Source organism: Juglans regia, chromosome 8 (genome assembly GCF_001411555.2).
Source record: "Juglans regia cultivar Chandler chromosome 8, Walnut 2.0, whole genome shotgun sequence".
In the NCBI taxonomy this organism is placed as follows: Eukaryota; Viridiplantae; Streptophyta; class Magnoliopsida; order Fagales; family Juglandaceae; genus Juglans; species Juglans regia.
In genome coordinates this window covers 25,574,477-25,591,247 of record NC_049908.1, presented here as the reverse complement: position 1 = coordinate 25,591,247, position 16,771 = coordinate 25,574,477, and positions in this window count along the sequence as shown.

The following is a 16,771-nucleotide window of genomic DNA, read 5'->3' as shown; positions in this document are numbered from 1 at the left end:
GGAAGAATAAGGTCCAAAAGCAGGTAGAGTCGGTCGATCGATCAGTTTGGATAAAGGGTGACAACATGTGGTAACATCTGTGAATTCAATACGAATAGATACGAAATTAGTGAGTGTTTGTGTTTTATATAAAGAGTCAAAATGGGTTGATTCGTTAAGACATGATTAATAAACGGATCAACCCGCTTGTCCTGAAATCAACTGCAACAACTCGTTTAAATTTTATTTAAAAATTATAATTTTATTATTATTGAGTTGTAATATTGATATTTTTCAATATTCTTGTATTTTTATTGTTGAGATTGTAATTCTTAATATATGCTCATATTTGTTATTGTAGAGTTTGTAATATTGGTTTTATTATAGGTTAAAATTTAAAAAATATTGATATTTTTTGTTAGTATATAGTCTTATTATTATTTTTTAGATATTGTGGCTATTAATAAATATATATATTTTAACTTTTATGCGAAATTATGTTAATCAGATCAAATGAGTTATGCATGTTAGTTCAATCTATTTAAATGAAACAGGTTGAAATGAGTTGTGTTGACCTATTTATAATGAATTGTTAAACGGGTCAAAAAGGGTGACACGACCCATTATTTAAATGGATTGAGTTAGAATTTGAAAGTTGGAGATGTTTAGCTTAACGGGTCAGGTTCAGATTTACCTATATAGTCGAATACCCAAGACTTGATACAACACGAACACGACCCGCAAATACGAATTGCCACCCCCAGGAGCTAAATGGAAAGAGCAAAAATAAGTATTCATCCAAACCAAATTGAACGAAAATAATAAATTACAAGTAATTAGTACACTCTCAAAGGGGAAGAGTGCTCAACTGGTTTTCTTTTGCAAAGAAATTTTCTCAAAGGGGCGTTCTTATTGGTTTCTTGCCGACTCTTATAACTTGGCATCTATGGCAACGCCATTGAAAGGTGCACATGGAAGGTCTTATTGAATCAGTGGAAGGGGTGTGGCGAGCTCTAAAATTTTGGCTAAGGAAAATGGTGGCAAAACAAGCTAAGTTTGGGTCGGTCTCTTCCATCGTCGCACAAGTGCTGCTTCATAGCGCCTAGTTGCGTGGAGCAAGCCAAATCTTGGAGATGTGAAGCTGAATATTGATGGGAGTTGTAGGGGTAATCCAGGTTCTTGTGGGGGAGGCGGTGTAATCCGAGATGCTTTTGGTAATGTAAACGGTGATTTCTCTGCTAGCTTTGGACAAGGAATGAATAATGAGGCTGAACTTTGTGCCCTCCTTAAGGGAGTGGTTTTATGTAAAGAGTTGGCCTCCCTAGCCTTAGACCTTAATTTTGTCATTGGTTTCTTGTTTAATTGATGGTTTGTGTTGTCATTGGTTCGGTTGGTTCTTATTTTTTCGTTAAAGGAATTCCTCTGCCATTTGAAAAAAGAGATCTGGAGGTGTCGTCCTCATTTGAAAAAAAAAAAGGAAAGTAATTAGCACACTCATTTTCTTTGTAGCTAAACAAGCATATATAGGTAGTGGAACTACCATGACCTCCTCGCTGTAAGGGAGGTCCGTACATGTAAGGAGCTGCTCCATGGAAGAGGAACCAGCCATCCTCTTTGCCATCTCCTCGTACTTGTCCACCAAACTGCGCAGCTCGTCGTGCAACTTTTTCTTTTCCATCCCTTCGCTATTGACCCCCTCCACACTACGTGCATCTCTTTCAGCTTGCTCGTTATGGACTGGGGGATTATCCTTTTGCCACTTTAACTCCTTGTTACAGCCTTTCTTCCACTTCTGCTAACCTCATCTCTACTTTCATCATGCTTGTTTCTAGATCTCAGTGTACGTGCGATCGCGTGACTGTTGACATGTAAAAATCATGTTGAACGTTTGTAAAGATCACACAGACGGTGCCATTGTAATGAACATGTTTCACACCACCAACCGTATAGTTGACCTGCAGAAATGAAGAGGAGACGTTGGTCACCCTAGGTAGACTCTAATGCTTAAGTCAGTAACAATATGAGAATAAGTGTATGTAAAATAAAGATGGAGATGTTTGTTACCTCTCATGGGTTATTTATAGAGGGACATGGACGTGGCATATCCTTCGTGATCCCTTGTGAACCGAGGGAAGATATCTCGTACTTTGTAGGATTTATCTTCCCTAGGATGATCATGTATAAACGTAGGTCAGATCTCCAACTCTATGGGAGTTATCCGCCGTGTAACCAAAATAACAGGGTCAACTTTGGCCCTGCTTCTTTGTCATGGGCTTGGGTAGCTAGGGGGATCCAGATATTCCTCCAGGGTCAAAACGGTGACACGACACAACCCATTATCTAAATGTGTTGGATTATGGTCTGGAAGTTTAACACAGTTAGTTTAACGGGTTGGATTCGAGTTAACCTATATAGTCGAATGTTCATGGCTTGATCACACTCTTCATTCGAAGGATGTACTTTCCTTAGAACTTGGAAAAAGGGGAGGCATTTGTTCATGGACCTCGACACAAACTTGTTCATGGCTGCCACATTTCCTACTAATCGTTGGGCATCACTGATAGTTCGTGGTGGCGCCATGTTCAAGATTGCTTTTATCTTCTTAGTGTTGGCTTCTATTCCTCTCTCCGAGACTATAAAGCCTACGATTTTGCCTGAGTTCACTCCGAATGCACATTTGGTTGGATTCAGCTTCATCTTGTATTTTCGTAATACTGCAAAGGATTACCTGAGGTCTACCAAGTGTTGGCCGGCTTCCTTACTTTTCACCAATATGTCGTCTACATATACCTCCATGGTCTTCCCAATTTGGTGCTTGAACATTTGATTGAACAGCCTTCAGTATGTTAACCTAACGTTCTTCAACCCGGAAGGCATTTCAATAGTAGTAGCTCAATAGTAGTAGAGCCTTCTGTCTGTTACGAACACGGTCTTCTCCTCTTCCGCCTTCTTCATCTTGATTTGATTGTACCCAAAGTAGGCATCCATAAAGGTCAAAAATTTATGCTTGGTTGTGGCATCCACGATGATGTCGATCCGGGGGAGTGGGAAACTATCCTTGGGACAAGTTTTGTTGAGGTCGGTGAAGTCCACGCACATCCTCCATTTTCCATTGGCAAGCACTACGTTGGAGAGTCATTCAAGGTAGTGCGCCTCTCATATGAAACCCGCCGCTAAGAGCCTATCAATCTCCTCAGCTATAGCCACGCATTTCTCTGTGCTAAATGACCTCATTTTCTGCCGCACTTTCTTGGCTTCTAGGTTGACGTAGAGGTTGTGCTTTATGACCGTATTACAGATTCCTAGCATGTCTTCATGGCTCTAACCAAATACGTCTTTGTGTTCGAACAACAACTATTTTAGGGCCTCTCGATATTCTGGTGGCAGCTTGGTAGCCACCCAAATGGTGACAGTTGGGTGCACGGGGTGCAACTGTACTATCTCTGAGGGCTCGTTAGCCTCATCCTAGAGCAGATTGCTTTCATCCTTGGCTTCTATGTCTTATTCTTCTTCTACAAGAGGTGATAGTGGTGGGAGCCTCTTTGAGTTACCCACCCAACATACGGCCGATGCTCTCGTCTTTAACTCCTGGGCGTAACACTCTCGGGTCAATATCTGCTCGCCGACTTCGCCAACTCTCGCTTTTGTTGAGGATTTCATTTTAAGGTGGTAAGTGGAGGTTAACACCTTTAAGTTATTGAGGGTTGGGCATCCCAATATGGCGTTATAGGATGACATAGCCTTGGCCACTAGTAAGTCAGTTATGTTGGTGATCGTGTGGGCGCCCTGGCCTATCGCAACTGGAAGCGTGATGGTGCCAATGGGTTGAACGACTTCTCCTAAGAACCCCTTGAGTGGAGAAGGTGATGGTCGCAACCTGTCGGGACTGATACCCATTCTAGTGAACGTGTCCCAAAACAAGATGTCGGCTGAGGTCCCAATGTAGACCAAGACTCGTCTGGTCGTGTAGTTGGCTATCAATAGTGTAGCTACCAAGGCATTGTCATGGGGGTACATAACGACGTGGTTGGGGTTGCCCCCGTCCTGGGGTATTTGCATGCCCTGCCTACCATGTATATTTCGTGATACCTTGCCCTGTAGGCGTGGGCTTTTCTGCTAGATGTCGTGGTGCCACCCCTAGCGAAGTCGCTTGCTATTGTGCAAATCTCTCCAAGGGGGGCATGCTCCTGGTCTCTCCTCAGCCGAGGAGAGTTATTCCTCCCTTACCTTTCTTGTTTTAGGCATTTAGGACTTCCACTTCGTCTATGTTCTCACTAGCGATTCTCCTCCCACCATGGCCTGATGTAAGCAGCCAGCAACCTTTCCAATTCCCCACTCCCGGACATCTGTTCGACTCGCTTCTTTAGAGTAATGCAATCAGTCCAGTGGGAGTTGCTTTGGTGATACGTGCAGTGGCGCTCACCCCTGTCTGGTGAATGCTCATCCTTTCTTGCGACACTATTGTTCTCTTGCACATTGTGATTGTTGTGAATTAGGCGGATCACTTGGTCTTGGTGACAAGTGTATTGGTCACGTTTATCATCCTAGCGCCCTCGTTCGTTGGCCCTTTTGTCTTTATCATTGGAATTGTTTTGGTTCTTGTTCTCTGATTTGGTTTCCTGCTTCCGCAGCTCCAAGAGAGCCTGTAATGTGTCCTTCATGTTAACGAAGTTGTCGGCTCGATCCATGAACTCCCTTAAGGTGGTTGGAGTTCTTCTGGCCAGATAGGCAGCTGGTTTGCGACACCTTCTACTTGCCATGAACTTCGTAAGGAACTGTTTTGCTAGCTTCTCAAAACTGCCAATGGATTCGAGGCGCAAGGTCACAAACCATCATCTTGCTATTCTTTTCAATGTTAATGAGAAAGCGCAACAAGCAACCTCCTTGGAGAAGCCGTGGAGGGTCATGTGGGCTTTAAAATTTTTGAGGTGATCAACAAGATCCTTAGATCCATCATATAGGTCAATCTTGGTACCTTAAATTTGGAGAGTAGTGGAACTGCCATGACCTCCTCGCTATATGAGAGGTTCGTACATGTAAGGCCTCCACAGACGGTTGACATGTAAAAACCACATCGAAGGTCTGTAAAGATCACACAAACGACGCCATTGTAATGGACGTGTTTCATACCACCAACAGTACGATTGACCTGCAGAAATGAAGAGGCAGCGCTGGTCGCCCTCAGTAGACTCTGATGCTTAAGTCAGTAACAATGTGAGAATAAGTATATGTAAAATAAAGATGAAGATGTTTGTTACCTCTCATGAGTTATTTGTAGAGGGACATGGACGTGGCGTATCCTTCATGATCCCTTGTGAACAGAGGGAAGATATCTCCTACTTTGTAGGAGTTATCTTCCCTAGGATGATCATGTATAAACGTAGGTCAAACCTCCAACTCTATGTGAGTTATCCGCCATGTAACCACGATAACAGATTTAACTTTGGGCCTGCTTCTTTGTCGTGGGCCTGAGTAGCTAGGGGGATCCAGATATCCCTCCAGGGTCAAAATTGGTGACACGACATGACCCGTTATCTAAATGTGTTAGATTAGGGTTTGGAAGTTTGATATGTTTAGCTTAACGGATTGGGTTCGGGTTGACCTATATAATCGAATGTTCATGACTTGACACGACACGAAAACACGATTTGCCACCCCTAGGGATAACTAGTAAGTGGGTTCTAAAAATAAATATATTTATTATTAATGTCGAAAATTAAATATACGGGCCATGCATGATTTGCATGCTTCACATGATTAAATAGAAATGATTAATTAGTTATAAACTTTTAACCCTTGCTTACGTCGATCGATGTTGATATATGAGGATATGATCAGACTTTGGAAGATATTATTTACTATCTAGTGTGTGGTGGGCCGGGAGATCAGTAGTTGATCATGCACGTACATCTCCAATCACAAAAAGATATATAGTATTAGTTTAACGCCAATAATACTATATTTTTTCCTTGTTTCTTTGCCATGACAACTTTCAAAAGATGATTACGTATGTACTCATTATAATAAAACCTTTAAAAAATGCGGTAAAAGTATTTTGAAAGCTAACGCATTAATGAATTTGAACAAGTACAAATCATGATCGGCCTGCATGAAAGACATTAATTTAATTCGAAGCTTAAATATGATTATGAAAAGTATGAGCACCAAAATTATGAAAATTCAAGCAATGTGATTAAGTCACTTCAGTCGAAGGTTAAAGAGAAAAAGAAAAAAGAGAGGAAGAAGTAGATCGAGATGATGTAAAGAGGAAGAAGAAGCTCTCTGTTTCTCTCACTCTCTATTCTACCTTAATTTGGGCTGATTTTTCTAAGTTGGAGATGTATATATTATATCTTGGCTAGTAATTAATAAGAAGCCAATATATAGGGAAGGCCATGATTAGCTAGAGTAATCTAATTGAACCCACAAGCCAAGCTCTTGTAACTGTGAAAGTTTTGAAATTATGAGAATTTTATCCGAAAATGCAAAATCTTAATTATCTCAAAAACTAAATATGTAACTAGAAAATGGTTCTACAATAAATATGGTGAAAATGAAAAAATTTACTCATCATTCTCATACACGATACAGCACACATCTCACATTATTTTTTAATTTTTAATTTTTTTCTCTAACTAAATGTGTGACGTATGGATGATGATCAGTAGAAGAATTTAATTAGTTTAAAAAGAATAAAATCATCTAAAATTAAAATAAATGTGACGTGTGAAAATGACGAGCCGCAAAAACCAAATTTAAATAATCTCCAAAGGTATATCATATATTTACTAAAAATGCAAAATGCAACGCATATTTGAGATTGTGAGGGAGGAAACGATTAATTTAGGAGTCAAGATGTGGACTGCCATCAAGCAATTATTAATGGACGTGCGGCAGGGCTGCAAACGGGCCGGTCCGGTCTGGTCCGGTCCGGTCCGGCGATGGATCGAAAATTTTCGGTCCATTATTTTTCCGGACCGGACCGGACCGAACACCCAAAGGGACCGGACCGGACCGATATATCGATCCGGTCCGGTCCTGTCCGGTCCAGTCGGTCCGCCCTCTTTTTTTTTTAAATAATTAATAAAAAAATTTATTTAAAATACTAAATTAAATTAAGTGACTTATTAATGTGGATTATGTAACAAACTCAATAAAAAAATATTTTATATAGTCAATGATAATAAATTAGATGAAAATTATATTATTAATTTATATAATTACTATATAATTAACTAATTGATATTATATATTTATTAATTCATAGAATATTAACAAGTGTTAATAGTATATTTAAAATTTTATATTGTTAATAGTGATAGGTTAAATGAAGATATATATAAAATATTGTTAATTTATAGAATATTAACAAATATTAATAATATATTTAAAAATTTATATTGTTAATTGTACAATTATTATATATAAAATATATATAAATTTTTTTTTTTTAATTTTTCATTCGGTCCGGTCCTGTCCGGTCCGAAAAGCTGTGGACTGTGGACCGGACCGAATGATTTCGGTCCTCTAAAATATGGACCGGACCGGACCGGACCGGTCTAAGTCTCGGTCCGGTCCGTTCGGTCCGACCGGACCGTTAATCACCCCTTTAGAATTCTAATTAACCGACACAGATTGTCTATCAATATTTTGAAGATAAGAAAACGACTTATTTCGCAGTCAAAACATGGATCACAGCTAATTAACGTATGTGCCCCCACCTGATCAGATTCTTACCGACACAGATTATATATATTTATATATTATAGAAATACTCATTTTCCTTCATAAAAGATTTAATAGAAGGAGTGAAATAACTCCTTAATTATAAAGATCAAGATAAATTTGATCCTAAGCCGTGTGAGACTTCTCAACACGCTTCTTCATGTATGGGCTGGTATTTCCAATACCATTATCGTGGATAGGTCACAAAAATTTATCATCGGTCATACATTAACTTGTTCTGATACCTTATAGAAATACTAACTTTTCTTAATGAAAGACATAATAGAAAGAGTGAAATAATTCCTTATAAATATCAAGATGAATTTATTCCTAAATCTAGTGTGACTTCTCAACATATGCAAGTCATCCACTGCCTCCTGGGCCGTGCCATTTTAAATACACAAAATCATGTTGCAGTACTGCATGCAGTGGACGGCCTGTGGAATCAAAGCCATGCACTACAATATAAAAGATTTTTTGGGACGATTTTGTTTTGGAACGAAATGAAAATCGTTCCAAAAAGTGAGATTTAGGGATAAATTACAGATTAGTCTTAAAAAAATGACAAAAGAACAAAACCGTTCGAATGCATTCGAACGGTATAATTAAGGATGAAATATGTTGTGCCTAATAATGAAACCGTTTGAATGTAATGTTTTAATGTTTGGAAGGTTAAATTGAACCGTTCGAACCTACATTTTGCCACGTTAAGTAAAATTATTAGAGCGAGAAATTGTTCTACCGTTCGAACGTCCAATTTTCACCGTTCGAATTATGCATCAGCCATGTTCGAACGTACATTTTGGGGCATTAAGTAAAATTATTATAGCGGGAAACTGCTCTATGTTTGAATGTACAATTTTACCGTTCAAATGATGAATCAACACTGTTCGAACATGCAATTTGGCGTGTTAAGTAACATTATTATAACGGGAAATTGCTCTATCGTTCGAACGTATAAGAAATTTATATTAACCAGTAATTATAAGAAATTTATCAATTAAATAATAGGAATAATATCAATCAATAATTAGTTTAGAAAATATAAAATAATACTAATTCATAATTAAATACTGAATTTATAAAACACTAAATATTGTCCGTTCTAAAAACAAAAATAAATAAATAAATAAAAGATAGAAAGTACTAAGACCCCAACTCTTTGCACATTTCCTCGACTGCAGCTAAGCGTTCCTTTATCTATGTCAGTCGAGTACTGACGGTGACCTAAGTCGCAGACATGACATCAAGCTTCGTACGTAACTCAGAAATGGTGCCGGTAATCTTTGTACGAAACTCAGACACAGCAGAACGAACCTCCATACACAGCAGAACAGACATGGCATCAAGCTTCGTAAGTTGCAGACTCATTTGTATAAACTGGTGCCTTCTCATCAGTTGTCTCCGCCTTAGCTAAAGGATCAGACTCTCTTGGAACCATGTTCGGATATACATCTGGCAGCCTTGGAATACCGGGATGCTCAGCTAGTCTGTCCCGTGAAAATACAACAAGAACTCCCCAGGCAGAGATCCTCCCCAGACAGAGATCCTATATGGCCCTCCGTCATCTGGGCTGGCACCACCAAGATCTCCATAGAACTCAGAAACAATGTCAATATAGGAGACGATCTCCCATGATTCCTCCCGCTTATCTAAGATAGGTCTCCAACCACGATCGCTGAAGACTGATGGCAATGAATGACCCTCCCAAGCAAGACTCTAGAAGTCAGAAAGCTTCACTTGTCTGGAGACATTTATAAAGAGTACTTTCAGTGTTATTGAACTTAGCTTGATTTTAAGTACTACAATTATAATATTCTTGAAGAGCTCCAAAAATATTATAATTTGCCAAAAATTATTTTAATATCATTATTAAAATGATTTCAACTATTTTAGACATTATGGGATTTAAATTATGTTGAAAGGTTTTATTAATTAAATGGTTTTATTCTCTTTAATATGTTAAGTGAGACTTCATCATTTTATTAATGATGAAGGAATATTATTTTATAAACTAAAGTTAGTTTAAAATAATATTCTACCTTAATTCCTCAAAGCGCTTTTAATTAAGTTAATAGTTAATGCATTTTAAATCAGTGTTTGAGATCTATCGTTAGATCGTTACGTGGATCCCCATACGAATGGACTCGGTTAAACACCCAGACCCCTTCACTTTTCCCCCAGCTCTCTCTCTCTCCTCCCTCTCCCCAGCGTACGCTGTACGCAATCCATCTCCACGCTGATTCTTCCCTAGCTTAGCCTGGTACGCCGGGCGTTGCCAGACCTCACTGCCAGCACCACCAGCTCCACCTCACTCCGGCAAGCCTCCTTGGCCCAGCCCCTCTCTCTCACGCTCTCCCTTTCTCCCTTTCAGAAGTGCAAAGTCCGAACAGGCTCTGTGTCCATTGGGCCGCCATGCGCCACCCAATGGTGCCACCACCTCCACAGCAGCTTCCTCTTCCACCGGCCATCACCCTCCAGTGAGCGCCCCACCCTTGTAGTCACCTTCCCCGTCGCACGCACAAGAGACCCACGCACGGCTTCACCGTGCGAGGCCTCTACCACCGCCGTACGCGGCACCAACACCACCAAGCACTGCCATGGACCTCCCCTCTCCTCCCCCTTCCTCCTCCACATGGCCCATGGCCAAAAGCCCCTCCTCCACTCACGAGCTTCCCCTTCTCACATGCACGAATTGTACACCCTCCACCACTGTGCGCCGCCACCCACGGCGTGTAACCGCCACCTTTAGCCTCCTTAGGCCACCACCATATGGCGTGTACTCCATGCAGTGGAGCGATGCACCATATGGCGAATATGCCATGATGGTGATGTAGCGTGGTGTGTATGAAGGGAATACATGCAAAATGTACTCCATATAGTGGATTGATGCACCATATGGCGTGTACGCCATAGTGGTGATGTGGTGTGGTGTATGAAGGGAGTATACGAGAAGTGTACTCCATGTAGTGGAGCGATGCACCATATGGCAGATATGCCATGATGGTGATGTGGCGTGGTGTGTATGAAGGTGGAATGTACTCCATATAGCGGAGTGATGCTCCATGTGGCAGATATGCCATAATGGTGATGTGATGTGGTGTATGAAGGGAGTACATGTGGAATGTACTCCGTATGGCAGAGTGATGCACCATATGGCAGATATGCCATGATGGTGATGTGGCGTGGTGTGTATGAGGAGAGTACATGCAGAATGTACTCCATTTGGTGGCTTGATGCACCATATGGCATGTACGCCATAGTGGTGATGGGTCGTAGCATGTGTGGAGGGAGTACATGTGGATTGTACTCTGTATGGTGGAGTGATACACCATATGGCGAGTACGCCATAGTGGTGATGTGGCATAGTGTGTATGAAGGGAGTACATGAGAAGTGTACTCCATGTAGTGGAGAGATGCACCATGTCCCGGGTATGCCATAATGCTGATGTGGTGTGGTGTATGAAGGGAGTACATGTGGAATGTACTCCGTATGGCGGAGTGATGCACCATATGGCGGATATTCCAAAATGGCGATGTGGCGTGGTGTGTATGAGGGGAGTACATGTGGAATGTAATCCATTTGGTCGATTGATGCACCATTTGGCGTCTACGCCATAGTGGTGATGGGTCGTAGCATTTGTGAGGGGTGTATATGTGGAATGCACTTTGTATGGTGGAGCAATACACCATATGGCGGGTATGCCTTAGTGGTGATATGGTGTGGTGTATGAAGGGAGTACAGGAGAAGTGTACTCCATGTAGTGGAGCGATGAACCATATAGTGGATATGCCATGATGGTGATGTGGCGTGGTGTGTATGAAGGGAGTACATGTGGAATGTACTCCATATGGCGAAGTGATGCTCCATGTGGCGGATATGCCATAATTGTGATGTAGAGTGGTGTATGAAGGGAGTACATGTGGAATGTACTCCGTGAGGCAGAGTGATGCACCATATGGCAGATATGCCGTGATGGTGATGTGACGTAGTGTGTATGAAGTGAGTACACGAGAAGTGTACTCCTTGTAGTGGTGCGATGCACCATGTGGCGGGTATGCCATAATGGTGATATGGTGTAGTGTGTATGAAGGGAGTATGCGTGGAGTGTACTCCATGAGGTGCAGCGATACACCCTGTGGCATGTCGTAGAGATAAGGATGGTTGTGTGATTGATGGTTGTAGAACATGGTGAATACTGTCGAGAACTGTGGAACGTGTCCCGAAGTAATTGTGGTGTAGCCTATAGTCTATGGTGACAAGTGTCACCGTGTTGGACTTACGGCTGAGAATATGGATGAAGTAGTGGAATAAGTGTAAGAGTACGCAGCGGAAGCATGACTGGGAAACGTCACTTCGTGACGTGGTTACTGACAGTCTTGCTTGCGATGGGTGAAGTGATAGTGTAAGAATGACGTATCGGGAACTTGACGAGATGTCACGGTGTGTCAAGAATACGTGAGGAATCGTACTCTTGATGAGTTAGGAGTCAACGTAGTAGAATGTTGGGTGACGTGACAAGGTCACGATGTAGCTTGGGAATAGTCTCGAACTGTATGACGTGACATAAGACGTGGTTATGAATGGACTCTTATCGTGTTAAGTATTGGGATGAACTGTCAAAAGGGACGGATAGCATGAAGAGTCATGCTAGCCGGGTTAAGAGGAGGTTGGTATCGGAGTATGGCCCTTGTCCCTCTAAGCTAGTGATCAACGTGTTATATAGGTTGATCTTAGGTGATAAGGGGTAGAGTACATGTGTAACATGGTGAGACACATGTGCTGGACGGATTCATTATATGTAATGGGTAATCTGTCCTGAATATAGTTACACAGTGCTTAAGCCTCAGAGTTGGTTTAGAGCTGTATGGCTTGTATGGATGGGAATGAGGATTAGTATGGGACAAGGTGCATGGAGATAGTGACGAGTGGACTGTCTAAGGAAGGGATGCGTGACTTAGTTGGTCTGAGTCATGCGTCGGAACATGGTTAATGAGAAGAATGAGACAGAGGTCTTAGTGTCTTAATCCTAAGGTGAATCATAGATTTACTTTAGTAGATGAGCACTGGAGGCAAGACCTTGAGTTGGAAGATGTAGTGACCGTAAGTGGTCCCCGGAGGTTTTAGCATAGTAAAGGACGTGGAAGAACACAAGATTGAAGGAGAGTGCTCCAAGTGAAGTGTAGCTTGTGTTATCTAAGTTTAAGTTGCTTATGTACTAGATAGAGAATGACGTTAAGGTATGTGTATGCATGTAGGTTGCCATCTGACAAGCACATGAATGGACTGTATGATATGCAAGTAGCAAGGAGTCCAGGTAAGCGCTACGTTCATACTCTTCTAGAGTTTTCCAAGATACAAGAAACGCATTTCCTTTAAGATGCTTTAAGAAAAGAAACGAAAGACGTTTTAAGGAAGAAAACGCTAAGTGTTCAAATGTATACATATGTACGGCCCCTCCTTGGCAGCCCCTTTTTACGCACACAAAGTATTAATTGTACGCATGTGAATGGATGACTATACGATGTATCTATTGTATGTATTTTCTAAGAAAATCAACGAACTGACATTTCACGATCATAAAACGATGTTGTCTCATGAAACAATGTTTTCTCACGAAAATAAATGGTCTATCACGAAAGGCAAAGAAAGACATGAGAACCGAGGCTTTCATGGATCCTACGAACCGACGCTTTCACGAATGCCACGAGGTGATTCTCGTGACTCCAACGAAAGGCAACATTCAAGGTGATGCTTATGGATGCGGTGAGAGACGAAGTTCAAGCCCATGTTTTAAATGATGTTTTCCATGAAATGCACTTTTTTTCATGAAAGGACATGTTAAATGAAAGATAAGAAAAAGAATGAAAGCTCTAGCTCTTTCGAGCTACCATGAATGAAAGAATAAAACGAAAGCATTAAATATATGAAAATACGTAACGGCCACATGAATGAATGAAAATGGGTACCCAATGAATGAATGAGTAGACTGCAATGTCGGGCAGTAGTTCTGGTAGTGCACCCAGTGCTGCATCCTAACGGAATAGGATTCCAACCCGCAGCCACGGGCGAATCCATTGGCCACAGGGCCGCTAGCCCTAACACATGGGGCGTAACATTGTGTACCGGCTTATGAAAGTATAAGAAAGAATGCATGTATGCACGAATGTATGAATGCATGAATGCACGGGAGCACGAACTCTTTAAGAAATGAAGGCACTGACAGGAGAAACGTTTTACGAAAAGAAAGACCATTAAAGCAAAACCCCATCCAGTAACGTTTTCAAACTAACGCACGCATGACACGTACGCATGCATGTAATAATACGTACGAATGATGAATGCATGAATGAAAACCTATGTTGTAATATTTCAACTGTATGAAGTAATGCTTACGAGTCTTCGACTCATTTTAATTTTTATGTATGTCCCTCCCCCATAGGAACTAAACGGCCAGGAGGGACACGGCCCATGGGGACGAGCACGGAAGTCTAGGCATGAGTTTTTAAATGTACCAGAGGCCTTTTTATTACTAAAATCGATGTTTTCTGCTATAAACCTCTTTAATTACCAAAACACTTTTTATTTTATAAACGTAGAGTCTTGTACCCTGGGTATGCAAGTGAAAAGTTTTAAAGAGAACAATAATTCCCGTCATCCTTTTCAAAATATTTTATAAAAAGTTCTACCACAAAGACGGGCGTTACATCCTCTCATTGTGCTTTTAGGTCCTCCAATATGGAATTTAGAGTAGCATGGACAAAGCCTATGGTTGTTTTGTGAGAGCCTGAAAATCAAGATCACCATTATGGGCAAAATAGTTATACTGCATTTTATGAGAAAAGGCTGAATTCTTTAACGGACATCCCATTTAACTACTCTTGCTTATCAATGTATTTAATTTCAATGGAAAATTCAAATGTTATTATCTTTATTTGTTTGTGTTAATATCGTGAATAATTGTTCCCATGCTCTAGCTTGTTTTCTTTTTTCCTTTAATACCTTTTTACAGAAAGGACCACTTATTTTGCAGCTCTATATATTAGTATGGAAGTGTATGTATTTTAGGAATTCAAATGTTTTTGTCACATCCTTTTCTTTTTAGGTGACAGAATGATTTTGTACGTTATATTGTTTTTATTAGATTCCCGATCCATAGTATTAATACAATTTATGATAGGTTTCTTTTGCTTCTTTTGTTTTTATTTGCTCACTGCATCACACTTGATCACTATGCCTGCAAACTTTTCCTTTTCACTCCCTTTCCCTTTCTTATGGTTGTTTCTAAATGAAGTTAAAAAATAACTCCCTGATTTACAAGTTATGGCTATACAATTGGCGGCTATAACTCTAACTATTGGTGTTGGAATGACAGTGGATTCACTGAAGATGTTACTCTTTTTGCAAAGATTTTGATTCAATCTCAAAATGTCCATTCATGTTATGTATTTAGATAGGCACAGTATTTGTATAACTGGATTTATCCAGAAGTTATGGGAATCTGTTCTAGTACTTGATGGCATTTATTTCATGAACATGTGGTTAATTTCAAAAGATGCAATCATGTGGTTAATGTCATTGGAATATCAAGGTAATTTTAGCTTCATACATTGTTGAGTATGATAATGGGCAGATGAGTTTTTTGGTTTTTTGTTGAATAATGAATTTTTAGTTGTTTTTACTTTTAGGTTAGTAGTGGAGGTCAATAATGCTCCAAATTGCCAAGATGGTTTTTGAATGGAAACAGCTTGTGCACATGATTTGATGAAACCCATGTATGTAAATTGAATGCCATTAAATTAACTTGTGTAATGAAACAGCTTGTGCACATCGTTTGATCTCGCTTGTGTATGAAAATTGTTCCCGTCCAAGTCTAAAGTCATTGGAAGTACCCAACCAAAGAATCAATAAGTTTAAATAACTGCAAATTGCCATTATATTCATAACCTCTCTGAGTTCAAGGACTTGGTTTTCCAGAGTCTAAAACAGAGAACGTTCATGTGCTAAACCAGCCAACATTACTAAAAATCACAGCAAATTAGTTAACTAGCATAAGTGAATCTTTACAAATCAAAATGAGCCAGACATGTCTGTGCTGAATCTATACATAAACATTTGGTAGAAACATTAGTTCCTACTGTACTTTAACTCTAGGAATATAAGCTAAGCACAACAACCACCCATTTTCACCTATTAAACTAGCCACGTGCTTCTTCACTTTTGATTTTGCTACTCCTATTATTCACAACCATATATATATATATATATATATATATATATATATACACACACACACACATACACACAAGCGCACACACACACCCACTAATGGGTGTCTTATTTTAAATGTGTTTGTTTTCTCTCCTAAAAGTGATATTTTATACAAATTAATCTGCATAGTTCTCAATCGCATCTTCTCCATATTTTTCTTCTACTTTTCTTTGTGCTCTATTTTCAATTTGTTTTGTACGTAATGCATGCATTTCTTCATCGTAGTGATGCTTGCAAACTTCAATATATACCAGGAGGGAATCTCAATAGATACTAGATAGATAACATGCACTATGTAATGCCTCCAGCCCTATTTCGGGATTAGACGGTGACTGAAGCGTCGGGACATGTAACTCAAGCCTACAAACACCCATACATGACACTTATGACGCAATGCACCTATTATAATTCTAGCAGTATGCAATAAATAGCAGCTGAAATTTATGTAAATCTAAATAAGATTTAGAGCATTTTTGCAAAATATCATGGTACCATAAAAACTAAATATCCCAAAAGATGTCATTGTTTGAATATCCCAAAATACAAGAGGGTTTTACATTGTAAACTGTAAAAGTCCGAGCGTCGCTTCGTTTAAGATGCATAAAAAGACTCATTTCCTTGGAGGCAGTTCAGGCTGTTGAGTTCCCAAACTCTAAGCAACCATTTGGGCTTCTACGGTATACTCCCATGCTTGTCTTAGATAGCCCATTACAAAATCCATACGATCTCCTAAGGAGAGGGCGTCCTCACGCATAGACGACCTTGGTGAGTCACAGTCCTTATTTAGAGTATCTT